We start from the raw sequence: 18,066 nt of genomic DNA, 5'->3' as shown, positions 1-18,066 counted from the left end.
TAAGTGCATTCTCCTCAATGTCTCCTTCTGACACAGTTCTGGTTAAATATTTTTTGGAACATTTAGTGCAAAGTTCTACCAACATTAGCAACAGAGATGGAACAACTCTTTGCAGAATATCCTACGGCATGTGACACGGGTATTGACCTGAGATCTGAACCATGGTCTTTTACAGCCTGGAAAAGTGCTTTCATCATGCTTTTCAAAAGAGGAAAGGCCACAAAGTAATGGGTATGTTTTTCAACTCACTTTTTCTTTGTTCCAAGGGTACCAACTTGGAACTTGTCAGTCATGCACCTTAAAGAAGTCTGAAGTATTTGACACAGTATTTCCCAGAAGTTGAATTGTTCCTGTGATGTATCTTTTTTCTAGCTTCTCCTCTCAATCACTTATTTGCCAATTTCTCCTCTTGTACTTTCTGGGAATGTTTGATTCCATCATAAATGAACTAACCTTTGAGTTTAACAGGTGTTCCAATATTTTTAGCATTAGCCAGGAAGGAAAGCGGTGGATGAGGAAGCCTACACGTTATGAAGATAAGTGAGACAAAGTTCATATGGAAAGGTAGTGTCTTCTGTTAGATCACTTAGAACATCTGGGAAAGAGAGACATGCTTTTAAAATTCAAGCCTCCTCTTTTACATTACGAGCTCAACCATCAAAACTAAAACACTGCTATTGTGTTTTGTAAGCTGTTATAGTGAGTAGCATCTTAAGAGGGTCTCCCATTTCTCCTGTGTACCTGTATCTCAAAAAGCTGAATGTCTACTCTTAAATCACATGATTTAAGAGCAATTAAATCAAACAAAATAAATCAAAATTATTCTCACTCAAAGAGTTGTTGGCTGGCCAAATCCTTTTCTGAGACCTGTCAGTAAAGATGCTGTCTCTATTAGTACAAGGGCACTGGCTTGAGTTGTTATACTGAAGAAGATATGTCTGACTTGAAGCTAAGGAAAGGATATAATTTGACATGAATGATTTGATATTAACACATTTTGCTATTTCTGTGCCCACTGGGAGGAAACCACCTCACTAGCAGTAGTGTATTCACCAACAGTGAAGTAGATAATCCCAAAGATATAAAGAGTATCTTATGGGGATAAGTACTTAAAGAGAATTTGGTTAGCCTCATGTTGGTCTCTTTTCTATGAAGAAATACAATGAGCCATTTTTTTAAAATGCATTTGTTTAATAAATCAGACCATGCTAGAGTCAACTTAAAGCTTTGCTGATTTGCTTACTTCATGCTTCACTCATACAACAGTTATTAATATTTCTACAATTCTGTATATAATGGGCTATATGTTTATAATTCTGAAAAACAGCTTAGGAAAGGGTTCATTTATTTACACTTTATGTGATGGTGATAGTCTGTTGCAGAAGTAATTCTTGCCATGTTTAATGCAAAAGTAAAACAATGAGTTATATTTATTTGAATTTCTTGCCCTCCACCCAGCGGAGTTGCCTGTAGCCCCAGTAACTGTTTTATGTCAGGGTGTTATTAACATTTTGTAAGATTCAAATAGCCAGAAAAAGAACTGCAAGAAGACACGTGCAGTTATTTAAATCCCAGTTGCGTAGCAAATGGGGGAGGGCACACAAAGGCATGCCAGAGGATAAAAACCTGCTACCTTGAATGAGAAACTGGAGATCCTCCCAATTAAATCACCATTGCAACATTTCTACTTCCCCTCCTTCATAAAGCTTCCATAATAGTGGTTGGTCATATGTTTTAAACTAAAACTACATCTACGTGATTCAAGTCCTTGACACAGAAATCATTTTTTTGTTGTGTGTAAAACCACTGATCTGACTTAACGTAACGGAATTTCTAAGAAGCTCGAATATACATCTGGACAATGTAATTCTCGAAAGAGTCATAACCCAGTGAAAATTGCATTTCTTTGAGAACAGTTATTTCCATGTGAAATTTTAACTGTTTGGCCTTATCAGTTAAGCAGTGCTGTCCTAAAAGAATTGCAGGTGTTATTTTAGAGAAGTAATTTTCCTTGTCCTGTGTAAGCTCCAAAAATGCTGAATTGATTTTTGCTTCTCAGTAGCATGCTCAATAAGATTACACATGGGCAGAGTTCAGGCCTGGATCAGACACAAAACATGAAAACTCAGGTAGTGGAGTAATTAAGAAGAAGGTTCAGGTACTGATGTGCATTTTCAGGTGAATGCAGATTAACTTTAGAATAATGGTAACTTTGCTCTTATTGCAACATAACCTGTGCAAGGTTGCAACACACTGCAAGAGAGGGTGCCTGGGAGTTGCCCAAGGCATAGCAGTGGAAAGAAAGTGTGGCTTATTAAGCCAAAATTCTGTTTGCCTTCCCTCCCTTTAAAGGATAGCCATTTGCTGTAGAGTAGAGCTGAGTGAAGAGTGGTAATAGCCTTTCATATAGTGTTTTTGGAAGGAAATTTCATTAAAGGAATTTCTTAAAATCTTTTTTGTAGCATACAGAAGTTTCCATATGGCTGCTTCAGAATAGGAAATGAATATATTAATTTTTCTGGTCTTCTCCAAAATTAAATTCCATTGTAGACACTTAATAAGCTTAGCTCAGACAGACTTGGATATTGTCGTGCTTTCTGACAGAAAACATGGTTCTGTTGATGTTTCTCTGACTACTTCTTCTGCTGAAGCATTCTAGCAGTAAATGGCTAATCTTCTGTTTCTGAATTATCTTACTGGCTGAGAAGACTTAATAGATGAGGAGCCAGAGGGTTTGTTTGGTTTTGATTTGGGGGTGGTGGGGTGGTGGTGAAAAAAAACAATGATCTTCCTCCCACTCCTTTTTCCCTGACCATCTGGGCTTCATGGAGAACAAGAAGCAACAAGTGCCTTCTGTATCTACAAGTTTAAACAGTCTCTGCTGAAGGGGAAAAAAAGAGTTTTCCGTGTATTTGTTAAAAGGAAATTAAGCAAGAGTCCTGCAACAACTGATAATTTGTAAGCAATTTAGGGAAAACACAATATTCTAAAAATCACAGGTAGTTTTTGTGGTAATGTGACAATATAAAGAGAATCATTACTGTGGCCATCTTTAAAAGGAAACTGAAATGGAATATATTTTGCAGCTCAATTCAAGACTGACACTGCCTGTCAGTGTTTAAGAGGCATTTGGACAGTGCCCTTAATAATTTGCTTTAACTTTTGGTCAGCCCTGAAGTGGTCAGGCAGTTGGACTAGATGATCGTTGTAGGTCCCTTCCAACTGAAATAGTCTATTGTATTCTAAGACCTAAGTCTGTCAGTGCCACTGAGCATTAAGTAGCTCTAATGCTATTATGTAAGCAAAAACACTTCAACTGCCTTTTGCATGAAGGGGTGGGGGGGTGGGTGTAGAGAAAAAGAAAGGGGGGCATTTCCTTTAATAACACCAAAAAATGTCTGTCTTCCCAATGATCTTAAAATTAAACTGTATGAATGTACAAAATGTCACTAAGTGAAATTTGGGTTTGACTTGACTGACTTATAATGCTTTCAAGTTTGCATGCTATGCGTGGTCAGTGCATCTTGCGTGGTTGTTTTGTTCAGCTGGGAAAGTACATAATAACTTTAAGGGGAGGGGAGAGAGATTTTTGCTGTCCAGTAGGAAGGTGGTAATAATTTGTTGCTCTGCTCAGATAGGATGGAAAATAAAGCCCATAGCAATTACAGAGGAATTAATTATCTGCCACAGCCTGATTTGCCATCGAGTCTCCGTCATTACCTTAATCATAACTGGCATTCATTTTGCACAGTCAAGCACTGCTCCTGCATTCAGTAGGCCTGATTAAAGGTCTGAGACTGAAGTTGAAGGGTTTTTTTAAAATATCCATAACTGGATAACTGGTTCAACTGTAAGCTGAACTATAAATTCATTTGGAATGGCTATGGAAAGGCTTAATTTCTTGTCTGGAATGTTGTTTAGTTAGTGCAGTCTTTGTCTTTTTTCTTTCGGATTGACAGATGTGCATATTTTGGAATCTACTTCCAATGCAGTTACTTACGTTAATATTTTCTGCTATGAAAATAGCTTCTGCTTAAGCTTAAAAGCCCTTGTGTGAAGAGAATGAGAAATCAAGATATTTGAATTGTTAATACATAGCTGGTAGAATTGCTAAGCATCTTTTCATGGTTTTGAAAGTAGAGAAAACTGGCAAATACAAGATGTACATAGCAATAGAGAAGGATCACATTGTGGAAGAATATTCACACAGGGATAGTGGTGTTAATTTAACATCTTTCTGTAGAGTCATGTTGATGCCAATGGTACTTTAAGCAGCTATTGAGAGCTAAGCATCTGCTGAAGTATTTTTCTGTAGTATGATCTAAAGCCAAATCTGCAAAAGAGATGGCATGTGGCAAAGCTGTGTTGTCACATGGAACTGGTAAAGTACATGTTGCTAGCAACAGAACCCACAGTTCTCTGTCACCAGCCTAAACTCTTCCTCCCATGGGAGAAGTGGGCTTGAATTCCTGCAGGCAGAGGGTAGAAATCAGCCTCCCTTCCCCCTTTTATCACAGAAGGGGGGGGGGGGAATTAAATAATCAGCACTTACTCCCTGTTTTAAGAGAAAACGGGCAGCTTATTTTGTGAACAGCCCACCTCGTCAGTCTTCTCATCCTCAAGAGCTGAGAACAAGGACTGCGTGATGTTTGCGGAACTGTGAAAGGTTTCGAAAGAAAACAGGGATACCAAGCAGCTGTATATCAAAGATCTGCATAGCTGCCTGTGTGCAGCCAGCACCTTTAATGTAAAAAATGGACATATGTGGCCAGAACTGTCTCTAGAGCTGGGCAGCAGTTGGGGTTTTGACTACACCAGTCAAAGTGCGTGCAAAATGTGTTCACTCAAGCTTAGATGTAATAGATATCTATAACTTTGCCTGCATTGCTACATTCTTGGGATTCAAATTATCCCTTCTTACTGAAACAGGCTGTGAAAATCAATCCACAGCAGTCATCTTCAATCAATTTAAGAACACACTAAAATCACAAGCCACAGAAGCTGTGATTCCTCCCTCCAGCTCTCCTCTTAACGGGGTGCTAACTTCAAAGGTTACTTTTGACCATTGAAATACCGACTGTATTAAGCAGTCAAAATGCAAGCAACCAGTCTGAATTGCTGGAATTGAATTATAAGCAGCTGGCTTTGCTTCTAACTGAGGATCTAATGGTAAAAAAAAAAAAAGCAACAGACGAAAACAAAATTCCAAACTAAATCCATCTGTCTGCTTCTACTCAATGAAAGTTAAATAGTAAGTGTGTCACTTTGAAGCCCAGATGAAAGTTTCACTGTTCAGAGAATGTGCAACCTGTACAAACACACTTTTACAAAGGCAGATGTCTTCCTACAGGAGGAAAAAATAAATCTCTCTACAGGTTTCCTCTTCCTCTGTGCCTGTTTTAAGTCTTCTGAATCACAAAATATGACGCAAAATCACAACCGCATGCACAGACGGATGGTTAATATGCAGCTCCTGTTGTTCTGAGGAGGTTGCTGTTTGACTCATGTCTTTTCAGCTGAGTCATGAAGTATAACTATGCAGTTGTACATTTCTTTGTCTCAGTGCGCCAGGCAAGGAGGCTGCTGTTCAGAGCAGCTATCTCGGGCAGAGCAGAAACACAAAAGCAGGGATTTAGAGTGCGTAGCGGGGCAGCGCTGAGCTGGTGCATGCTTCTGCAACAATGGAGAGCCATGGCAGGCCTCTGCTCCAGCACGGCTGTCCTCAGCCAGCACCCCCTCTCCTACCAGCCGCCGGGTAGGCAGTTCACACATGTATAAGAAGGCACAGAGGACAATATAGATAAGGCACTACAAAAATTCAAGGCAAGTGGTTGGAAATAATTTCTCCTAAAATGCTGATCCTTCAAAAACCTCACGATCAGCAAGTCAATTAGCTCAGTCAATAAAGATTATTTATTTTCACTTTTTGCATAGTGCCTTTACTGCACTTGATTTTGATCTGAGAACTACTCGTAAAGCTATGTGCCAAACCTTCCCAAATAGGCCTCAGTCATGCCCCAAAGTATCCTCTGAGGCCCCCCCCCCACATTTTGTTTGAAATCACTGCCTCCAGCTGTAATTGTGTCCTGGAGCCTTTGCTTTAAATGGAAATGGCTTCACATTGAACCCTAACCCTTATTATCATCCTCAAAAGGAAAGAGGCCCAGTGGTAGTTCTGCGCCTGTAAAAAGGTTTGAGTAGACCTACTTGACTCCTTCAGAGAGAAAAATGACCTTAAATAGGTAGGCAGAAACGTACTGGTTAGTGATATATTAATGGTACGATAATGAAGTATGAATAGCTAGTCCTTACATGTCCAGTATTTTCTGAGTGACTTCAATCACTTCCCAAGTACCTTGGCATTATGTTGCCTATTGCTATTGTTCATAAGATGGTGTAACAGACAGCTGCTTGGAAGAGATGGGGAGGTGAGGCAGTTGGGGAGTGGGAGCCAGTACTGTGAGTGACTTGCTGCTCTTCAAAGCCGCCGTACCATGCAAATGAGGCTCTGCAGCCCCAAAGCTTTAGAAGAGTCAGCAATTGGCTTGTGACTGTTAGATGAGCAGGGTTATGTGCTTTCAGTCCTAGATAGCTGGGATGCAAAGGTGAATGGTTTTCTCTTCTTTTTCTTTGTCAGACTAAATATACAGTTGGTTCCGTTGTGGAAGGTTCTTACATCTAGAAAATAGGTAACACAGGAGGGGAACCGAAAGCTAAATACTGGCTAATTTTTATGAAGGCACAGACTAGGGGTCTGAAAAGCAGGAGGCTCTGGCACAACGATAAGCAGTGTCACTGGGAAGGGATTCCAGCCACAGGGCAACGCTTCCTCCAGCAAAGGTGTCTGGCCAGTGCAATCTCCATTGTCTGCGTAAAAACAGCTTCATATGTCAGCTAAGGTAAAAATGACAGATTTTTAAGGATATTAGTATGGTGCAAGTCTCGTTTTTCAGTTAAGTGACAAATTGACAACTATGTAAATAACTTCCACTATAGCGTAATTCTGCTTAGTATTAGGGAAAAAGAAAATAGTACTCAAACTTTTTTTTTTTAATAGAATGTGAGTCAATCATGTGACTCTTCCTAATAACTATATGTTTTATTTAACATCCACACATTGCAGCTATTCACTTTTAAAACAAAATTCAACAATCAAAGTATAAAATACAAGAAAAGGCAGGTATAGGTACACTGGATTAAACTGTCTTGCTTAACAAGGAGGAGGGAATTAAAAGACAGAAGTTTGTGTATTGTATACTGCAGATGGTATTGCTTACAGTAATTCCCCGTGCAGATGAGTTATCTATAGAGTTGCGGTAAGTTTATACTTCTAGAGCCAAATGATTAATTTATTCTGGTTAATTTTTCTTTATTTCTGGTGACCGAACCTTCTGCCATTTTATTCCATCAAGCTATGGAGGTGAAAACCTTAAAATCACTGCACCTGTGGCTAGTTTTACATTTACATCTGCATTTCGTCTCACTTTCACTGCAAACAGTAACTTCCTGGTAGGCAGGGCTGCACTCCCTGCTCTTGCTTTCTCTCATCTGATTGAAAAGGGCTCAGGATGGTTACTTTGTGTATGTGTGTGTGGTTTTTTTGTTTGGGTTTTGTTTTTTTTTTAAAGTCTGCAGTTTCTGTTACATTCTCAATAAATGTATCACTGCAGTAGAAACTATATATGCCTCAAATTAACCAGAAAAAGTGCGGTTATACTGATAAATGTTTTGCTTGCATCTCCAGCTGCGGTAATATGAGCCCTGCTTTATAATTCATCCCCTGGGAATTTTGTGTCTGTTTTGAAACCTCTGACATGTGCGTATTAGAAGGTAACTGAGAACTGTATACTGACACTCTCAAGTACTGTGATGACAGATTTTTATTTTTTTTTTTAAACCTTGTGGGTACTTTTGGACTGAGAATTGCCTACCATGTCATAAGAACGGCAGGATTATAAATCATGCTTAATCACCATGGCTTACCTTAATCACTGTTGAAAACCAGTTCCACTGCTGCTTGGATGGTAGCAGGAGTGATTTTTGTTCCGTTGAGAGTAGCTGGATAGAACCACCTCAAACCATCCTATACTTATGTTAAGGTGAGATGAGGTTGATATGCTGTATGTTATGCTGGATATCTCTGGTAATCTGTGTAGCGAAAAACAGATTTGGGCTTTTTTGCACAGGTTTGTGGTTTCTTTTTTCTCTTTCACTTTGAATTAATCTGTACTTTCTGCATTTAAAACGAGTACTCTGGTCTCATTCACAAATGGGTAACTTTTGGGAGATGCCCCTATATCCTATGGATAGTAGGAGGGGCCCTCTGGTAAATGTGATATAGGTGTTGCCTGCGTTGCAGGCGTGGTCTGCGTTCCTTTTCTCTGAGCCTAGTCAGAGAGAAAGTACGCAAGACACTTCACTGCTGCCATTCTGGGAGACATCGAAGATGCATCGGTACCAGTTTGGAAACTTTGCTCGTTTGGCTGAAATCATAATTTCAAAGCCATGGCACAGATTATTGTCATAGTTTTGTTTTCGTACTGCATTTTAAAGAAGCCCTGAGGTAGTTGGTCTTGTAATCCAAAAAAGTCACTGTTCTATCTCTTTTGCAGTGATTTTTTTTCCCCCCTTAGGCTATGCTTTAAGCAATCATTGGATATCAAAATGCATTATGTCTGGAAGAGAGAAAATATGGAAGAATGGAGTGGTTTGTAAAATTGAAATGGAAAGCATATTTGGTTGATATGTTTTTAAAAAGCTACTTAAGAATATAGATGACAAAGTTTTGTCAACTACTGCTTAAAGGGTATGTATATTAGCTTAACCAATTTGAAATGCCAAAAGCTTAGTTTGGCTTCTCTAAGACACGGCATAAGATACGGTGGTGGAAAACTTTCTTTTTCTTTCTTTTTCTTTTTCTTTTTTCTTTTTCTTTTTCCCTTTTTTCCCTTTTTTTCCAAAACTAAGCAAAATTCAATGAAACTTAAACTCTGGATTCATTTGGACACTTCTGTAATTGTTGCTTATTCAACATATTAAAATAATTAATTGAGTAGAAAGTGAACAGTACATGATCAGATGTAATTGTTGCATATTGCCATTGATAGATCAATGGGTATACCTGGGTATTGTCTGTTGTTGCTTGTATGCTTTGAGATGGTACCCTTTAAGTACCAACCCCCATTAGCAGGCATTGTACATGTGTAGAGCAAGAAAAGGAAAAGAAAAAAAAACAACAGGAAAAAACCAACACGCAATTCCTGGTTCAGAACTCAGAGTTAAGAGACTATAGAGGTTGTCACAAGATTAGGGTCACACTAAGATGGTCTGACCTTACCTAGTCATCCACACAGTGAAAAGTAATATAATATTGTTGTAAACTTGTGAAGTTGTAAATTATAATTCTTATTTTGTGCATATTACCATTGACTTCTCTGCTGAGTAACGAATACTTAAGAATTACCAGTGGAGAAATAGACTTGCCATGGAAAAATACTCAGAATCTTTTTGAAAGAGTTAAGTATATTTTCACAAGGTTTAAGCATGAAACGCAGGTCTGGGCTTCTTAGGTATGTGTGTAGTATGTGACACAGCCTAGATCAGCCTTGATGGTTACAATGACCACATAGATTAGTCAAGAGAATAAATAAGAGTGCAATTTCACTTTGTAGCTAATCTGATGTAACTGAGCCTTGCCACCTAAATGATATATCCCATTTCCTGTGGGTTGTATCTGGGGATCACGTGGCCATGGAGTTAATTTGGTCAACAGGGTGATTGAATAGAAGAAAAAAAAAGAAAAAACCACACAAACAAACAAACAATCTCTAGATCCAATGCAGGAAATCTTTGGATAGAGGAGAAAAGCAATTCTTCTGGCAGGTATTCATAGCTGCATAGGTTTAGCTTTGACATGGAATAACACCTTTCAAATTTCTGAACTCAGATGTAAGTTTAAGAGAAGGAATTAAAAACTTATTTTGGAATAGACTTTCTTTTTCCTTTCATATTTTCTATATTACAGTTTGTTTTACCCACACCAGTTGCTGTCTGCTTCATAGGAATGTCATTATTCTGAACTGTTGCTAGTGGATGCTGTTTCTCAAGAATATCCCAGAAGGAAGGGGGAAAGCAAGTGAGCAAGAGTTTCTGCTTCCTTAGTTCATATGGGTGTGTGAATGTTGCTGGGTAACATGACTCACTGCACAGCTCTGTGAAGTAAATGGGACTGCATTAGCTTGCAAAGCAAGTATAAACTATTTTCCATAAATAGTGATACTGCACTTTGTCTCTAATGACTCTACAGAGCTAAATTTAGAGAAGGAGCCAAGATTTACTTTCTAAAAAGCAGCATTTCTCTACAAATGCCATTTCATTCACACATACACAGGCACTCCTACCTTAGATGGTGGGGGGACCCCATTCAGATGTGGGGGGGAAGTTGGGGAGCCACTGCTTGTGTGCACTCCTACATGTTTTCTTATTACAGTACTTGTACCTGTATGTAGTGTGTACACACAATTAGGTTTTCTATGGTGAATGACAATGTACATACATAAAACAGCTGGGGGGTGATTTAATACCCTCTGTGCTGAATCGAAAACAGCATACAGAATTATAAACTCAGAGTGCTTTACCATTCAGGTCACCTTAGGAATTGCACAGACTGTGATATGGAGACTGCCTGGTAACTAAGATAGACCTTCTAGGTCTTCCTGCTTTGCACAAAGGAGATCCTTGATTGCTATTCACAGTTTCAGCTATACAGGCTGTCTCCTGCTGAGAGTAGAAACAGAGGAGAGTAACACATGACTCGCTCATATGAATCAGTCTGCAATCTTTTTCTAACCTGTACTGTCTTTTTTACATGTTTTACTTTTATTCTGGCCTGTGGGATAGCCACATCTCTAAGCTCAAGCATCAGGCTTTTACAGTTCATATTCACCTCATCTGTCCTCCCGTCCGTATCCTCCATCGTTGTGGCCTGACGGGATGGCATGTCAGCTTTGGCTCGCCTTCATTCTGAGATTTGGCCTCGGTGCAGAGAGCTGACTCAACACCTATTCCCAGTTTAAAGGGGCCGAAGTCTATACAACATGTGGTACAAGCTTTTAACCTCTGAAATGACATTTCTCTGTGGATTGCCTTGCAAAACCACAGCTGCTGTTTTTCACAAGTATTGTTACAGAAGGGACTATGAGGAGTAGCAGTGTGTATGGACTGACCTCCCCCGTAATGTTTCTTAGTTGATAGTTCCTGTCATGGTATCACTGCCTGTGGGAAAGTCATGTGCACTGGTTTTTAGCGTTCTTCTGGTTCTTGTTTAGAAACTGCTGGAGAAACCAAACATGTTTTCCAGCATTTCATTTTGATAAGAAACTAGTACTGATTGAATGCTTTATAACATCATGCCAGGAAGCTACTCAGTTCCTAACAGCTCTAACATTACCTGCCTTATGCAGTGGCAGGAAGAGTTTGTGATACAAAATTTGTTTTCCTCTCTGTAGCCTGACTCTTCCTGAGTTAGAGTTTAGGACTGACTATTCCATTTCGTTCCACACCTCTCTGTTAGTTATATCAGGCTAGCTTTTTGGTTTTCAATAAAATGTACTGATCTAGTGTGGAAGATGGCATTTATACAGTGAGATGCATGATTAGTGGTTGAAATATTTGTGAATTTCCATTCAGGTGTGACTACTATAACTAAAAAGATTGACCTTCAGCTGATACAAACACATTAAAGTCCTGAGGAGATTTCCTTACCAAGCTAAACAATGTGGGCTGGAATTATGGTATAAGAAATTAATTCATGATCACACAGATCTTTTAAGTAATGTAAACCTGTGGAAATTAAGGCTTGAAGAGACTTTTGGATATCTAATCCATAGATAAGGAAGTATTAGTTATACTTGAACCATTCCTGATAGGTATTTAGGTGCTTGTAAGAAGTTGGGTAATGACAGGGGTTCCACCACCTGCCCACAGAATGTTCCCGTGTTTTTGTGTCTAGGTATCATCTTGAAGCATCGCTCCTAAGATAGACAAAGTATCCCAGTAGAGGCTTTAATGAGTTCTAAGTAGAGTGGAAGGTTTATTCTATGTATCTTGCAGCACTTCTGTTTATACATTGCAGTATGTTTGCTTTTTTCACAAGAGTATGGCAGTGTTGACTCATGTTCAGTTTGTGATCCACTCTAACCCCAGGTCCTTTCCTACAGGACTGCTGGCTAGCTGCTACTTCTCCTGTGTTTGTGCAGTGAGCTGTTCTTTAAAAAGGACAAATATTAACGTTGATCCTAATTATTTTAGACCATTTCTCTAACTTGCCCATATTACTCTGAATTCTGTTCTTGACCTCTGAAGTGCTTAGCCCACTCTTCCCCCCAAGTGTGCAATTTAAAATTACATTTGTGTGTATTTATAACTGTATGTTTGTATGGTGCAATAATGTCTGTGCCCATAGAAACTGATTTGACACAACCTTTCATAGTGATATTAGCAATTACTTTGAGCATGTGTCATCTTCAGCTGGTCTCCTGCACATCCATTATTTTGTCCAAAGTTTGCTGAGCTTACTTACATAAGTTGCCTGTAAGGAGCATCAAATCTTCCCTTAAGTTAAATGATATCCACATTTCCCCATCCGTGAGCCTGTCAAACCTGTCACAGTAGAAAAGATTAGTTTGATGCAATCTGCTCCCAACAAGTCTGGGGCTGTTACTTATCAACCTATTATCTTCTAAAAATAGTTCATTTGTTCCAATATATTTTTTCCAGAAATTGAAATTAGACCTCCTGTTCTATAACTGCCCAACTCATGTGTGTGCTCTTTCTCCCCCCCCCCCCCCCTTTTTTTCAGTTTAGGGATGCTTTTTCTATTTTTCCAGTGTTCTGGAACCTTCCCATTGCATAGCTTTCAAAGATAATCAGTAGTGGCTCTGAGATAGCTTCATCTGGCCAAATACTTCAGAGAGACTGTATTAGAGTCGGCTAACTAAAAACAAAAGCATCATTTTAAGTAAATGGCCCCTCCTGTTTCCTCTCTTCCCCAATCAAGTTCTTTCTCCTTTATTGTGTTTGTGGGGTTTTTTTACTAACATAATTAAATATTGAGCACTTCATCTGTTGGCTTACTGCTTTTAGCAAGCTGTTCCCACTGTTCATTGCCAATAACAAATAATTGGCTTCTATTTCTACCTTAATTTAACTACCAACAATCTTGAATCTTCTTATGTCTTTGTGCCCAGACTCATGATTCTTCCTTTACAGGATTTTCTGTCTTGTGGAATTCTGGAGACTAAGCCAAACTGCCTTTCAGTAAACTCCATATAGATTGAATAGGTCAAGTATAAGTATTTTTCCAGATCTAGATTTATTCCCATAGTTCTTCTCTGAAACCTTTCCAAATTTTAATCGTCTCAAATCTGAATTCACCGAATAAATGTCAAGCATATGCTATATACACTAAATCTGAGCAAGGCTTCTAAATGACTTGACTTGCACCACTTCTGGTTACTGCAGTTACCACATAGCAAGAATGATGTACGTGTGATTGCAGTGGAAACTGATCCTATGGCCTGAGTGATGCCAAGGCTCGAAACCACAGCAATGTCAAGATGGGAGAGTAAACAATGGATGGCACTTCAGCTGAACAGCTGGATGTGTCCGCGCCATCCCTACTAGCCCAAGTCTCAGGTACTGCCCTTCTTTCTCCTTTGGCCTATCCATCCACTGTCTCCAGTTTGTAACATACTTTTGCAGCCTGCACCAAAATCACCTTTATTACGTTTCTCTCCCTTGCAGCCATAAGCTGCATCTCAGGTTTTCTTGATTCATATAAACCCCTTCTAGAAACCTACCTATAGACTTTGTCTCCCTCCTTGAAAACTTCTCTTTCCTTGGGTCGGCAGGAGAGGCAGAAAGGGGGGAATGCAAAAGGTCTGCAAGATGAGAACAGGGGATTACAGGTTTTCTGTTCACAAATTTCCAGCTTGCTACGTGCACAAGCCAGCTCCAAACCTACTATAGCGAGAGGCAGCAAAATTAACTTTGAGTGGACATTTAGCAAAGCTATTGGAGCATAGCTCAATTGCTGTGAGGGCTCAGAGAACTCTAAAATTGCACGGTCAGTGGGTGAGGAGTGGAGGTCCCACTTAAAGGTTTTGTCACGGGCTTATCAGTACAAAAGGATGAATACGTTGCTTTTGGCAAAGTGATTTTTAGCAGAAGAGATCAGAGCTTTAAAATGGAATTTTGGAAGTTCATGATAAACTGAGAACAAGAGCCAAACTGCCCTCACCCCATGGATTTCTGTTCAGTAACTGACACTTTCTTTATGCACAATGCACTACTTTTTTTTTTTTTTTTTTGTGCTCCCATTTAGGGTATTGTTTGAATTGAACTCCTAGAAGGGCTTACCATTCATTTAGAGTGTCCAAAAGGTGGTGCAGTATTGTAAAAATGTGATTCCATTTGGGGGAAGAGGAGCAAATGCTGTAGCCTGTTTGCTGTTGGAAAACACTAATGCAAAACCACAGAACAGTTTAACAAATTATATTGTTTCTCCGTAATGGTGGTTACTTCGTCAGCCCTTCACCTTTATTCTGCATAAGTGTCTAGCAACTCTGCTTTTTGCCTGGAGCCAGGTCATCAGCTGGTGTAAATTAGCCTAGCACTAATGAAGTATATGAAGCTTTGTCAGGTGTCTACAAGTGAAGGGCCACTTTTTGGTTAAACTAAAGGAGGAATTCTTGGATCTGAAGTCCTCTAGTTGTCTGCATGTATCTTCCCATTCACTGTTCAGTTCCAGAACACTCTTACTGAAATAGCCACCTGTGAGGTTCTTTTCTTCCCACTTAGGACACTTCTGCTCTAAATCGGATAACTTCCATTTTCTAGCTCAGTAATGCAGACCTCCACAGAACAGAGGTTTAAATACAGCTGTTAGTTCCGGTTGCATCTGCAGTGTACCCACTCTGACTGATACTAAACCTTCGGTATCATGATTCAACTGCTACTGAACATGCAATATAAGGTTCAACTGGTACTCAACATTCAATATAAATTAGCCTTCTCATGCTGTGGGTAAATGTGGTTTGAAATGATTGTCCAAAGGTTTTTTTTAAAGCAGACTGTCCTCTAAGCATTAGTCCTTCACCCGTTGGAAATGCTGTAACTGGAACAGTAGTGCTTCCCACAGGAAACTTGTTTTAGGGGAAACAATGCCTTTTTAAGAGGCTCATGTTAAGTTATTCAGAAGCCTCTGAAATTGTAGCTGCTTATACATCCCAGTAATACTCTCTATAGTTTTGAAGGCCAGTCTTATACCTCCTACTCTAAGACCTTATTTTCTGAATTTATAAGCAAGGTCAGCTATGAGATCAGACAAGGTTGTTGAGGGCTTTATCCAGTCCAAGTCTTAAAGACTTCCAAGGATGGAGGGGTTTATTTTGTGCTGTCTCCTAAGACAGTAACTTAAAGTGTATTTACTGTTGTCTCTTCCTTTTACTAAGTAATTTCATTTATATAAAAATATCAGCTACTAGTACAGAGCTAAATAACTTTCAAAAGTAGCTTTTTTCAAGTAGTTTAGATTACCTCACACGGTTCAGTTAAACCATTTTTTTTGAAGCAGGTTTTCTGTCTAATCTCTTCATACATGGATAACCATTATTCTATTAATTGTTCTTTTATTTATTAAACAGATCATTGTAAAATCTGGTAGTAAGATTTAGGATCATGTAGGGAAAAGGATTTCATAACAGATGTAGATGCTTTTTAATTCTATTAAGAATCAGTGCATTAAAGAACACTCGGAAGCAAAGCTCTGTGCTCATGCTATAGTTCATGTTGAACATTTGGACTAAGGTACATGCAATGATAATTGTAACGTAGGGATTAGAAAACATTTCACAGTAAGTATGAGGTTAATTGTACTACAAAATAATGCTGTATACCAGAATCTGGTTTTGCTAATCACCAATTACTATTGGTAATTTCGGACTGCTTTTCCATCACACTTTCTGAAAATGCCCTCAAGAAATCTTAGTGCCTCTTCCGTATATAGTGAGCTTGATAAATCGTATTTATCAGATCTGTGTTTAAAGTCTTGTGCTTATAAAGTCTGTTTGCTTACACTCCTGAATGACCTTGTTTATTGCAGTTAAAGTAGTTGTGTAAGTGCTAGTTACCTTCATCTTTGTGCAGGAGTCTGACCAAAAAAGATGCCACTTCCACATGTATGTGGAAGAGAGTTAAAATTCTTCAGAGGTGCTCAGTGAGTACATCTTTTATTTTCTAGCATGATTTCACTGGCTGTGACTGTGTTCTAAGCTTATAGTACATTCTGTATGCACTGGAGCCACATGCTAAAATGAAAGTAATGCCACATTAGCTTCTCCGATCTCAAAATCCAGTTACGGTTTATTTTTAAAAGTTAGAATATTTGGCTTAGATATACTGACAGCATAACTTTCATTTTAATATCATTTGGTCTGAGATTCAAAACATTTTTTAAATGGTGGCTATTCTATAGGTTCTTACAATACAAATGCTTTAGAGAACCCTTCTGTGTATTCTTACACTGGAGGCATATGTGGACATAGGTTATTTGTTTAGCATATGTTCACCAGTGGTCAAAGGAGAATGAGTAATTTTTCCCCACAAAGTCCTCCTATTTCTGAAGTCAGTCTGGATTTAATAAGCAGTATTCCAAAGCCCAAAAGACCTTGACTTCTTGAAATCTCTTATCACCATTTCTTCCTAAATGTTTCATATCAAAGAGATTAGTTTTGCCAAATGAACAAAATCTAAAATTTTTAACAGGCTATTTGCATACAGGATTTAGTCCAGTGTATGCCTGTCTGTGTTAGCTGAGAGGATTCTTCAGAATGCATTTCCACTGAATTATGTGAGCCTACTCATATATCTGAAGCTCCCCAGCTGTATAAATATTTGTGAGACTGATAATAGGAATGTTCCTAATAGAATGGACAATGAGAGATATACTAGTTGTTGAGAGAATAAAAGCATGTATTGGACAGATTAAAGAGGAAATCATAAAATTATTTTGAAAACTCAAAGAAATAGAGCGGGAAAAAACCAACTGTTGTAGACTTGAACTAGGACCGTGGTTAAAAGTTTGTCCAACAAATTCAGCTTTCATAGTTTTCAGCTATGTACATACCACAGAAATTGCCGTCTTAAGAAATATGTAGTTCTAAATGCCTTTATTTATGAAATAGTCTTCTAAAAAAAAAGTCCCTTAAAAAAAGATGTGCAGTTTAGTATGGGCCATGTAAGAAATCAGTAACACATTTCCTTTTTCCTCTCTGTGTTGAGGCACAAGTCACTGACTACATTTGGAAAGTGTTAAACTACCTTTTTATGAGAATGCATACTTTGACAGATCAGTCCATTAAAAATACCCCCTACTGAAATACACGTTTTAGAAGGTAACTTCAAGCCATCTTGAATAATAAAGCTTTTTAGCGGTGTTTACAAACAGTCTTTGCTTTATAGGAGACCCAAAAAGTGCTGCTTATCTTTCTTACCAAATATTACCCTTTGGTCCTCAACCTGAGCCACTAAATCACTTTACGATAATGCATTTCCATTTCCAGAAAGTGATCCATCTCTCTTTTCCTGCCTTTCTATTACTGTGCCTTCATATGCAATGTCTTCACTAATAACTGCTCCTAAATGTTAGTTTTGAGGAAAGCTGAACCATCTCTAGCTTCCCCCCACCCCTGCCACTAATCTCTGCCTAAAAACATAGGCGGGGAAGAGAAAGAACTTGATGACTTTATTCCTTTCTTAAAAATTAGTGAATTTGTTTAACAATATCTGAACTTTTTTGCAGGTTTTACTCTGAAACTGGATTTTTGTGTAAAATGTGTATTCTAAACTCAGGATCTTCTCAAATCACCTTTTTTTAACAAAATGCACCCTTTTTTTTTTATTTTGCATGTGGAAAAATACCAGATATTGTGGAAACACTTCAATTCCATATCAATCCATGAAATATTAAATTTACAGCTCTACTGTAGTGAATTTGACGCTGGGTGT

This window comes from Ciconia boyciana, chromosome 3 (assembly GCF_034638445.1).
Source record: "Ciconia boyciana chromosome 3, ASM3463844v1, whole genome shotgun sequence".
NCBI classification, from domain to species: Eukaryota; Metazoa; Chordata; class Aves; order Ciconiiformes; family Ciconiidae; genus Ciconia; species Ciconia boyciana.
This window is presented reverse-complemented; position numbering follows the sequence as displayed.